Genomic DNA, 10,150 nt, shown 5'->3' with positions numbered 1-10,150 from the left:
ACAAATATATGTTTTTGAACACAGTTAAAGCTTTTCATGTGTTTCTTCTACTTCCATCCAAGATGGAGTAATAAAGACTTGTCATTTGAAGGAAATAGAAAACCTGACAATATATTTATAAAACAATGGTTTTTAGACATTGGACAAAAGATAACACAGGACTGTGATATCCTATAGAAAAGAGACAAAGTAAGGTCTACAACTATATTAGTTTACTGCTTAGCTTATGGTGCAGTCAGAGATCAGAGAGCTTGCTAAAATGAGGAGAAAGAGAATTGAACCCACAAAAGCCAAATTAGCTAGAATTTGCAGGACAATGTACCAGTGAAGAGGGAGCAGCACAGAGATAGAGCTCTAGTGACATGTAGAGACCTCCCACAAGTGTTTGGTTGAATACTCATCTCCATAATGCATGAGAGAAAACTGTCTGAAGTCAGGGTGGGGAACATATCACAAAGAGACTAGGACGAAAAATTTTTAGAGCTCAGACTGGCTGCTAATAGTCTATGTTTCCACCATCCAAGTGGAAATAATTTGTCATACAAAAGGCATTGGGTAGGATGCTTAGAAGAGTTTCAGCTTAGTTGTGGTCATAAATTGGCTCTATGCTAAAGGCTGCTTTTGACATATCTCTATAAAACTTGAAACCTTTAAGCTTCAAAATGATTTACCCCATTCCAAGTAACTTAACTGCATGCCAGAACAAAATCCTATGTTATTTAAAGGAATACAGCAAAACCCAGCAAAGAACAACATAAAATTCACAATGAATGGCATCAACTACAAAACTAACCAGCCATGCAAAGAAGCAGAAAATGTGATCATTATTTTTTTTAAGATTTTATTTATTTGAAGGAGAGAGCACAGAGGGAGAGTGAGAGGGAGAAGCAGATTCCCTGCTGAGTGGAGAGCCCGACAACACGCTTGATCCCAGGACCCTGAGATCATGACCTGAGCTGAAGGCAGATCCTTAACTGACAGAGCCACCCTGGTACCCCCAGAACATGTGATTATAATTACATGAAAATAGAAATGAATCTAGAAAATATTCCTGGAAATTAAAAAGATTATGAAACTAGCAAATGAGGATGTTAAAACAATAATTATATATGTGCTCAATATATTCAAAAAGGTACATGATGAAAAGAGAAAAATAGCCCAAATGGAACTTCTAGAGCTGAAAAGTACAATATGCAAAATGGATAATACCGTTGATTAGGGTCAACAGCTCATTAGACAGCATAGAAAACAGCAAGCTCTCAGCCATAGAGACTATCCAAAAGGAAAAGCACAGTGAGGAAGAAAAGACGGAGACAAATGAGCAGAGCATCAGGGACCTGTGGGATAATGTTAAGCTGTCTAATATACATGTAATTGGAGTCATATGTGAAGGTGGGTGGGAAACAGAAAACTACTCAGCAAAAAGGGACCAGATATACTTCCAATTTTGAATATAAAAGGAAACCAGAGGAAAAAAGACTCATCATGTACAGGGACAAAGAGAAGAATTATCACAGATTTCTTGTCAAAAACCATGCAAACTAAAAGATAGCTTTACTTTTGTTTTTTTAAAAGTAACTTTAACGTTCTGGAAGGAAAAAACTTTGAATTTTATAATACAATTTGTTTCAAAATGAAGGCAAATGAAGTGTTCTCTCTCTCTCTCTCTCTCTCTCTCACACACACACACACATAGCTGAGAAAATTTGTTGCTGGTAGACCTATACAAGAAATGTTAAAGAAAATTTTTCAGTTAGAAGGTTCATAAACTGTATTTTTCTTGATTAAACCTACTTATAAATATTGACATTCTTCTTTTAATCTGGTGTATTTTACCATAAAATTTATATTACCTGAAATCAATATTGCATTTTTACTTATTTTTGTCAAAACTAGCTGCCCTCATCTTTTCATTTGTAATATTTCTAATATATTTATTTAGGTATATCTTTTCCAAGGATGATACTTTTTTTTTTTTTCAAGGATGATACTTTGAAAGCTGTTCTATAGATGACTCTGGAGTGTTTCTGAGGCTTTATTTTTTATGTAAGTACGTTTATATTCTAAATTTTAGGGAATATTGGTTTATGTGCATGCATATAAATGGCCCACATTTTCTTTGCTTTTATATTTTATTTTTTAGGAGGTTACTAAACTGTTGGCCAAAGTGGTTGTCATTTTACAGTTCGACCATAAGTTAAAAAAAAAAAACATTTACTTGCTTTGCCAGTTTAAAAAAATTATCCATTTTAGAAGTCTTTTTTTCTTAAAAAACTGAGATAAAAAAATAAATAAACTGAGATAAAATTAGTATATTACATAACTTTTAGGTGTACAACATTATAATTCAACATCCATTTGTGTTACAAAGTGATCATCACCAAAGCCTATTTACTATCTGTCACCATATATAATTGACCTCCTTTATCTATATTGCTCACCCTCCAATTCTCTTCTATGTGTTCTCTATGTTTATTAGATTTTTTATTGTTTCGTCTATTTGTTTCGTTTATTTAGATTCCACATATGAAAGAAATCATATGGTATTTGTCTTTCTGTGACTTAATTCACTTAGCTTAATACCTTCAAGGTCCAGCCATGTTGTCACAAATGCCAAGATTTCATTCTTCTTTATGGTGAGTAGTATTTTTTTAATGTCAAAATATAGAAGTTACCAAAAGAATTAGTTTTTCACTAAGTGAATCAATTAGTTCCTGGGGCATTGGCCATTTATTACATTGATAATATCAGTTGATAGGACAAGAAAATTTGCTTGTATGATAGGTGCCTTAGTATACATGTACTTCTTTTCTTCTTCTTCTTCTTCTTCTTCTTCTTCTTCTTCTTCTTCTTCTTCTTCTTCTCTCTTCTTCTTCGTACATGTACTTCTGAAAACACAGGGGTCTGACACTTCAGCGAATTTTTTGGAATCCAAGAATGAAAAGAGATAGCTTCACAAACAATGAATTGCTGAACTCTTCAACATTTAGTAGGCTTGCTTAAATTTTGGCAGCAATTTATTCCACTTATTGGAGTACTGCCCGTTTTATTAACTGGGTAACCTAAAAATGTGCCAGCATTGAGTAAGGCTTGAGCAAGAGAAGAACTCCATTTGGCCCAGGCTGCAGTACAAGCAGTTCAACTTCTTGATTTCTTGTGTCCAACGGAATTCCACATTGCTTAAAGTACCTGTGGAAGATCAGAATGCTATGGCAGGCACTGATAAGAGAATTGGAGAGGAGACTCATACCTTTGATTTGAGAGAGAGCGGGGATTGTGGTGACGGCATTGTCTCCCCCATCACCAAAAAAGTTGGCAGGAACTTGCTTGGTCTGAGTCCATGCACAACTTCTGCCTCTCTCCTTCAAATGGACTAGTCTATGATATATTCTGTAAACTCATCAAGAGGTACCAGCAGAAAAGAATGTCTCAATACCCTACAACCAAAGACCAGCAAGAATACATCTGCTGTTGAACAAATTTGGTCTAATGTTTGTTACAGAGAAAGTACTGCATAGGGAACTGGGGGACATCTATGTAAGAAACTGTTAAAAATGATTTACACGTTTTAAACTGTGTTAGATATTCTGGAGGAGAGTTCAAGATAACTGTTCTTTGTTCAGGATTGAATGTGGTCAGGAAGCAAGGTTGATTCTATGATTGGGTATCTTAAATCTTACCTATAGGATGGGAGGAATAAAGTGAGGTTATATCTGTAACTGGTAAAGAAGTAGCAGGCACTCATATGAGCATGGTTAGGAAGATACTTGGTTGTTTTTAATGGCTTGGGTAATGTTCATGTTTTTATCTGTTTTAAGATATAATTATAATGTGATTTTTTTTTTGTTCTAATCATTAGCATCAGAGTGCCCTTCTCTGATGCTGAAGGTCTGTGAAATTACTCTTGCCTAACAGAACACCGAGACCTAGCTGTGAGTGTCAGGCCAGTTCTTAGCAAAACCAAAGTCTAGCTGATAGTTCCAGGCCAGTCCTATCTGTTGGGGGCTGTTTTTCTCTCTGAAGAGCCACCGTTCACAGCATTAATCTCAATAACACCTATTTATCTTGAACTTTTATCCTTCCTTGTCTCATTCTTCCTGGTTTTTCACTAGTACTCTTTGGAATGGAATCTGGCTCAGACCACTTTATTCGGGTTTGCACCTTCATTCTTTTCCAGACATGATAACTCAAACTGAGACATTCTTTTTGGGAAACAAAAATATTCTAAGTATTCTTCTTTTGGATGGGGGCAGCTCAGGATTGGCTCCTGGCAGCAGCCTTCTGTGGTGGCCATGTGGAAAGCATGCAGCATCTATCAGACTTGTCCTGGAGCAATGTGCCTGAGGAGCAGACAACTACCACATCCCACATCCTTCCAGATATCTTGCTCTTACATAAACCTCTAAGTGCAACTATAATCCTGAAAAAGAAAAAAAGAAGATAGGTAGTAAAATTCTAATGTTATGAAGGAAAAAAATTAGAATGAACTAAGAATATCATCTATTGGTTAATATTATGTTTCTACTACCAAAAAGGCTTAAAACAGTGATCAAGAAAATAAAGAGGCGGATCCTGTGCCGGAGGAGACGCAGGCAGCTAACCTGGTCTCCTTCGCGCGACCCTTACAGCCGCTGGTCTCAGGGCACAATGGCAACTCTTAAGGAAAAACTGATTGCACCAGTTGCAGAAGAGGCCGCGATCCCAAACAATAAGATCACTGTAGTGGGTGTTGGACAAGTTGGTATGGCATGTGCCATCAGCATTGTGGGAAAGTCTCTGGCTGATGAACTTGCCCTTGTGGATGTTTTAGAAGATAAAATCAAAGGAGAAATGATGGATCTACAGCATGGGAGCTTATTTCTACAGACACCTAAAATTGTGACAGATAAAGATTACTCTGTGACTGCCAATTCTAAGATTGTGGTGGTGACTGCAGTAGTCCGCCAGCAGGAGGGAGAGAGCCGCCTCAATCTGGTGCAAAGGAATGTTAATGTCTTCAAATTCATTATTCCTCAGATAGTCGAGTACAGTCCTGATTGTATCATAATTGTGGTTTCCAACCCGGTGGATAGTCTTACATATGTTACCTGGAAACTAAGTGACTACCCAAGCACTGTGTGATTGGAAGTGGGTGTAATCTGGATTCTGCTAGATTTCACTATTTTATGGCTGAAAAACTTGGCGTTCATCCCAGCAGCTGCCATGGATGGATTTCGGAAGAACATGGCGACTCAAGTGTGGCTGTGTGGAGTGGAGTGAATGTGGCAGGTGTTTCTCTTCAGGAACTGAATCCAGAAATGGGAACAGACAACAACAGTGAAAATTGGAAGGAAGTACATAAGATGGTGGTTGAAAGTGCCTATGAAGTCATCAAGCTAAAAGGATATACCAACTGGGCTATTGGATTAAGTGTGGCTGATCTCATGGAATCCATATTGAAAAATCTCTCCAGGATTCATCCAGTGTCAACGATGGTAAAGGGCATGTATGGTATTGAGAACGAAGTCTTCCTGAGTCTTCTGTGTATCCTGGACGTTCGGGGCTTAACCAGTGTGATCAATCAGAAGCTGAAGGATGATAAGGTTGCCCAGCTCAAAAAAAGTGCAGATACTTTGTGGGACATCCAGAAAGCCCTAAAAGATCTGTGATGTGACTTCTGGCTTCTAGAAATTTAAAACCATGATGTGATTAACTGTGAGCCTTTAGTTTTTCATCCATATACATGGATCACAGTTTGCTTTTATCTTCCTAAATATGTGAATCTGGGCTCACAGAATGCTTGGTTTAATGCTTGCAATATGAGCCTTGAACAAATAAAATTAACTATTGTAGTGTGAAAAAAAAAAGAAAATAAAGAAAATCCCAAATTTGTGGCTTGACAATTCAGACTTATAATTAGAAGTATTGGCAATGGCCAACTGAGGGCATGGTCTAAGAGAGGGGAAAAGGAAAGCCAGGTATTTAAATTTTCTTATATGTACTACTTTGTATATGTAAAAATTTTCTACAACAAGTATGTATTACTTTTGTACCCATGCCTGGTATTAACTTACACTATAAAGTTATTATTATTACATCTATCTGAATAGAAATTATAACTGATCTTGTTTGTATTGTTTATATTTTTTCACTAAAAATACCAACTCATACTTAGGAAACTGAAAATTCTTGGTCTTTCTAAAAACTCCGGAAAATAAGAAGCAAAATTCCCACCTCTTGGTCATGTATATATGTCATTGGTGGTTATAGAAGCTACTAAAGAACCCATGCTTATTTGTAGTCAAATCCATGATGAGAGAGATCACAGGACATTAAGCAAGTAGCAGACCAACAGCAACATCCTAAGTTGCTGTGGGCAGATAGATAGATAATTAAATGGGTCATACAGGAAATGTTACGACATTCACTTTTGTGGGAGTGGGGGCAGGTAGAGTCTGTTTTCAGCTCTAGCTTCAGCCAGGAAATGTCTCTTTCTACTGAAAGAAGTGTCATTCTACCAATCCCCCTTTCCATTTCCACACTCTTGTAAAAAGTCAGGTTCAGTCAGTGGCTAAAGCACGTGGGCCTGTCCATTATGAGAAGACAGATTGTTCATGGGAAGAGACTGAGTGAGACTATTGGGTACAGAGCATATCAGCAGGACTCAGAACCTTCCATGGTAATTGGTTGATGCAGACTCACCACCTAATGATGGTGAGCGATCAAAGTAAAATGGAGAGAAAGAGGACAAAGATCTTGAGACAGTGCAGTAGAGTGGGGCAAGAATAAACAAGGGATACGATGCACAGAAAGGACTCAAATGATGTTAGGACTAAGCCCTCCACTGGTACTCATAGTTATCTGGACATCATTATGATTGAGAAATTAGGAAGTATAGGTACACATCTGAAGGTACAAATTGAAAATCTCAGTATATTACCAAAGTAATCAATATGATTAAAAAGATAAACTCCAAATTTGAAAAATATTAGCCACAAAGCAGTTATCATTTCTTTCTTTCTCAGTATGTGCCTGATATTGTGCTGAGGAGTTTATGTGCCTTGGTATGTGTGATTCTCATAATACTTTGAGTTATTTCCTTCATTTGGAAACTTGATGTTCAGAAGCACCAAATAACTTCCTTAATCCTGTGGCAAACTGCTGGCAGGGCTTGATTCAGACCCAGATGACTGATTCCAGACTCTGCATTCTTAATCACTGTGTAGACAGACTGTCTTTTCAAACTCACCAAAGGTCATTATCAAATATTTTGTGAAGAGCTTTGGAAACCCATCATTATCTATAGCATATTCCTCAGAGTTTTGGGAGTATGACTGGGTAGAGAACATTTTGGAGCGCAGATTTAGCATCTTGCAACAGATTTTGTTATTATTTGCAAATTAGCAAGGTATGGAACATTTTCAGTTACTGATATTTGTGGATAATTGGGTCATGTGGACTGCACCAAGTGTTAAATGATAAGTTGTGGTGCCTCGACTGAGCAGGAAAGGTAATTAAATTCTGTCTTAGCAAGGTTCATTTCTCTCTGGGGAAGCTACTTTTCACACTTCTGCAGTGTGAAATGCTACCACAGAGGTTCTTAACAGTTGACAAGTGTTGATCTAGATTGAAAGGTTGTGTAGTGAATAAATTTGTTTTGGAATCAAATAAATATCACTTAAATTTGGAAATAGATACATTTATAGAAGGTTATAAACTTATAAGGTAATAAAAGTAAGCACCCAAAATATGAGAACATTTTTTAAAATTTCATATGAAAATTTGTTTGGATATCAGTAAATATTTTGCAAAAATAGGAACATCTCTTACATTTTTTGTTTCTATGGGTTCAATTTTTTAGATCCACGTATAAGTGCAATCATATAGTATTTGTCTTTCTCTGTGCGATTTATTTTAATTAGCATAATGACCACAAATTTCATCCATGTTGTTGCAACTGGCAAGATTTCTTCTTGCCTCTTCCTGAATTATATATAAATATATATGGCATATAATATATATTTATATGGCATTTTCTTTCTTCTTCCATACATTGACAGACTCTTAGGTTGTTTCTGTGTCTTGACTATTGTGACTAAGGCATCAATAAACATGCAAGTGCAAATATCTCCTTGAGATAGTGATTTCATTTACTTTGGTACAGAAAAGTGGGATTGCTGGATCATACGGTAGTTCTATTTTTAATTTTTTGAGGAACCTCCAGACAGTTTTTCCTTTTTTTTTTTCAGACAGTTTTTCCATAGTGGCCATGGCAATTTACATTCCCACCAACAGTACATAAGAATTCCCTTTCCTTCACGTTCTTGCCAACACTAATCTCTTGCCTTTTTCATAATAGCAATCCTTACAGGTGTGAGATGATATCTCATTTGATTTGCATTACCCTGATTATTAGTAATGTTAAGCACCTTTTCATGTACGTGTTGGTTGTCTGTATGTCTTCTTTGGAAAAATATCTATTCATAACTAACATCATATGAAATGGTGAAAAAGAGCTTTTCCTCTAAGGTCAGGAAAAGACAAAGATATCTATTCTTACCTCTTTTATTCAATGCAGTAGTAGAAGTCTGCCACAGCAAGCAGACAAGAAAAAGAAATAAGAGGGATCCATATTGGTAAAAAAGAAGTTAAACTGTCACTTTTTGCACATGACATGATACTATACTAAACAAACAAACAAACAAACAAAACTAAAGATTCCACAAAAAAACCCTGTTAGAAGTAATAAATGAGTTCAGTAAAATTGCAGGATGCAAAATTAATATCTAGAAAATCAGAAAGACAAATTAAGAAAGACAAATTAAGAAAACACTTCCATTTACAATTGCACCAAAAAGAATAAAATATCTAGGAATAAACTTACCCAAAGAAGTGAAAGGCTGAAATTATATAAAACACTGATGAAAGAAATTGAAGGTGACACAAAGAAATGGAAATACAGTCCATGCTCATAGATTACAAGCATTGATATTGTTAAAATGTCAATACTATTCGAAGTGACCAATAGGTAGAAAGCAATCCTTATCAAAACATCAATAACATTTTTCACCAAACTAGAACAAACAATACTAAAATTTGTATGGAACCACAAAAAAACCTGAATAGCTAATGAAATCTTGAGAAAGAGTAAAACTCACAATATCTCAATTCCATATTTCAAGATATCCTGCAAAGCTGTAGTCCCCAAAACAGTATAAACACATAGATCAATGGAGCAGAATGGAGTCCAGGAATAAATCTACATTTACATGGTCAATTATTCTGTGACAAAGGAGACGAGAATATACAATGAGGAAAAGGCAAACTTTTTAATAAATAGTGCTGGAAAACTGGACAGTTAAATGCAAAAGAATGAAACTGAGCCACTTTCTTATTAAACCATACACAAAAATAAACTCAAAATAGATTAAAGACTTAAATGTGAGGCCTGAAGCCATAACGCTCCTAGGAGAGAACATAGGCAGTAACTTCCTTTGACATTAACTGTAGAAGCTTTTTTCTAGGTAGGTCTCCTCAAGCAAGGGAAGAGAAGCAAAAATAAACTATTGTGATTGCATCAAAATAAAAAGAGTTTTCACAGCAAAGGAAACCATCAACAAAATATCTCCTGCATTTTTTTAAATTTTTATTTATTTTTATGATAGTCACACAGAAAGAGAGAGGCAGAGACACAGGCAGAGGGAGAAGCAGGCTCCATGCACCGGGAGCCCGACGTGGGACTCAATCCCAGGTCTCCAGGATCGCGCCCTGGGCCAAAGGCAAGCGCTAAACCGCTGCACCACCCAAGGATCTCCTACCTCCTGCATTTTTAATTGATATATTTCTCCCTGGATTAGCCTGAGACATAAGAACCACAGAGTCAAGTTTTTAATTGTTGGGTCTGAAGCATTTCTTTCTTTCCATGAGGAATAAGTAGATCTAGCCTGGTAGATTTTATAAATGCCCAGGTTTTTATTTGAAATACATTATTTTATCTGACTGCCACTTTCTCATTGTAGATTAATATTAATATCTGGCATACAGATTATTAGATATTCCTAATAGTGATTTTTCTGGCTTTCAAGGCTCATTCTTTTATTCAATGAATATTCACTGAAAGCCTTTGAAGGGGTCAAGCTCTCTTATGGTTCTGGAAACCATATACTTGGTC

General features: G+C 36.3%; 1 pseudogene; it reads left to right on the top strand.

Moving 5' to 3' along the window:
• The first annotated feature begins 4,637 nt into the window (after positions 1-4,637).
• On the top strand, positions 4,638-5,648 carry LOC112919420 (L-lactate dehydrogenase B chain-like; annotated as a pseudogene).
• The last annotated feature ends 4,502 nt before the right edge of the window (positions 5,649-10,150 follow it).

The sequence above is a fragment of the Vulpes vulpes genome, chromosome 1 (assembly GCF_048418805.1).
Source record: "Vulpes vulpes isolate BD-2025 chromosome 1, VulVul3, whole genome shotgun sequence".
Taxonomy (NCBI): domain Eukaryota; kingdom Metazoa; phylum Chordata; class Mammalia; order Carnivora; family Canidae; genus Vulpes; species Vulpes vulpes.
This window is presented reverse-complemented; position numbering and strand designations above follow the sequence as displayed.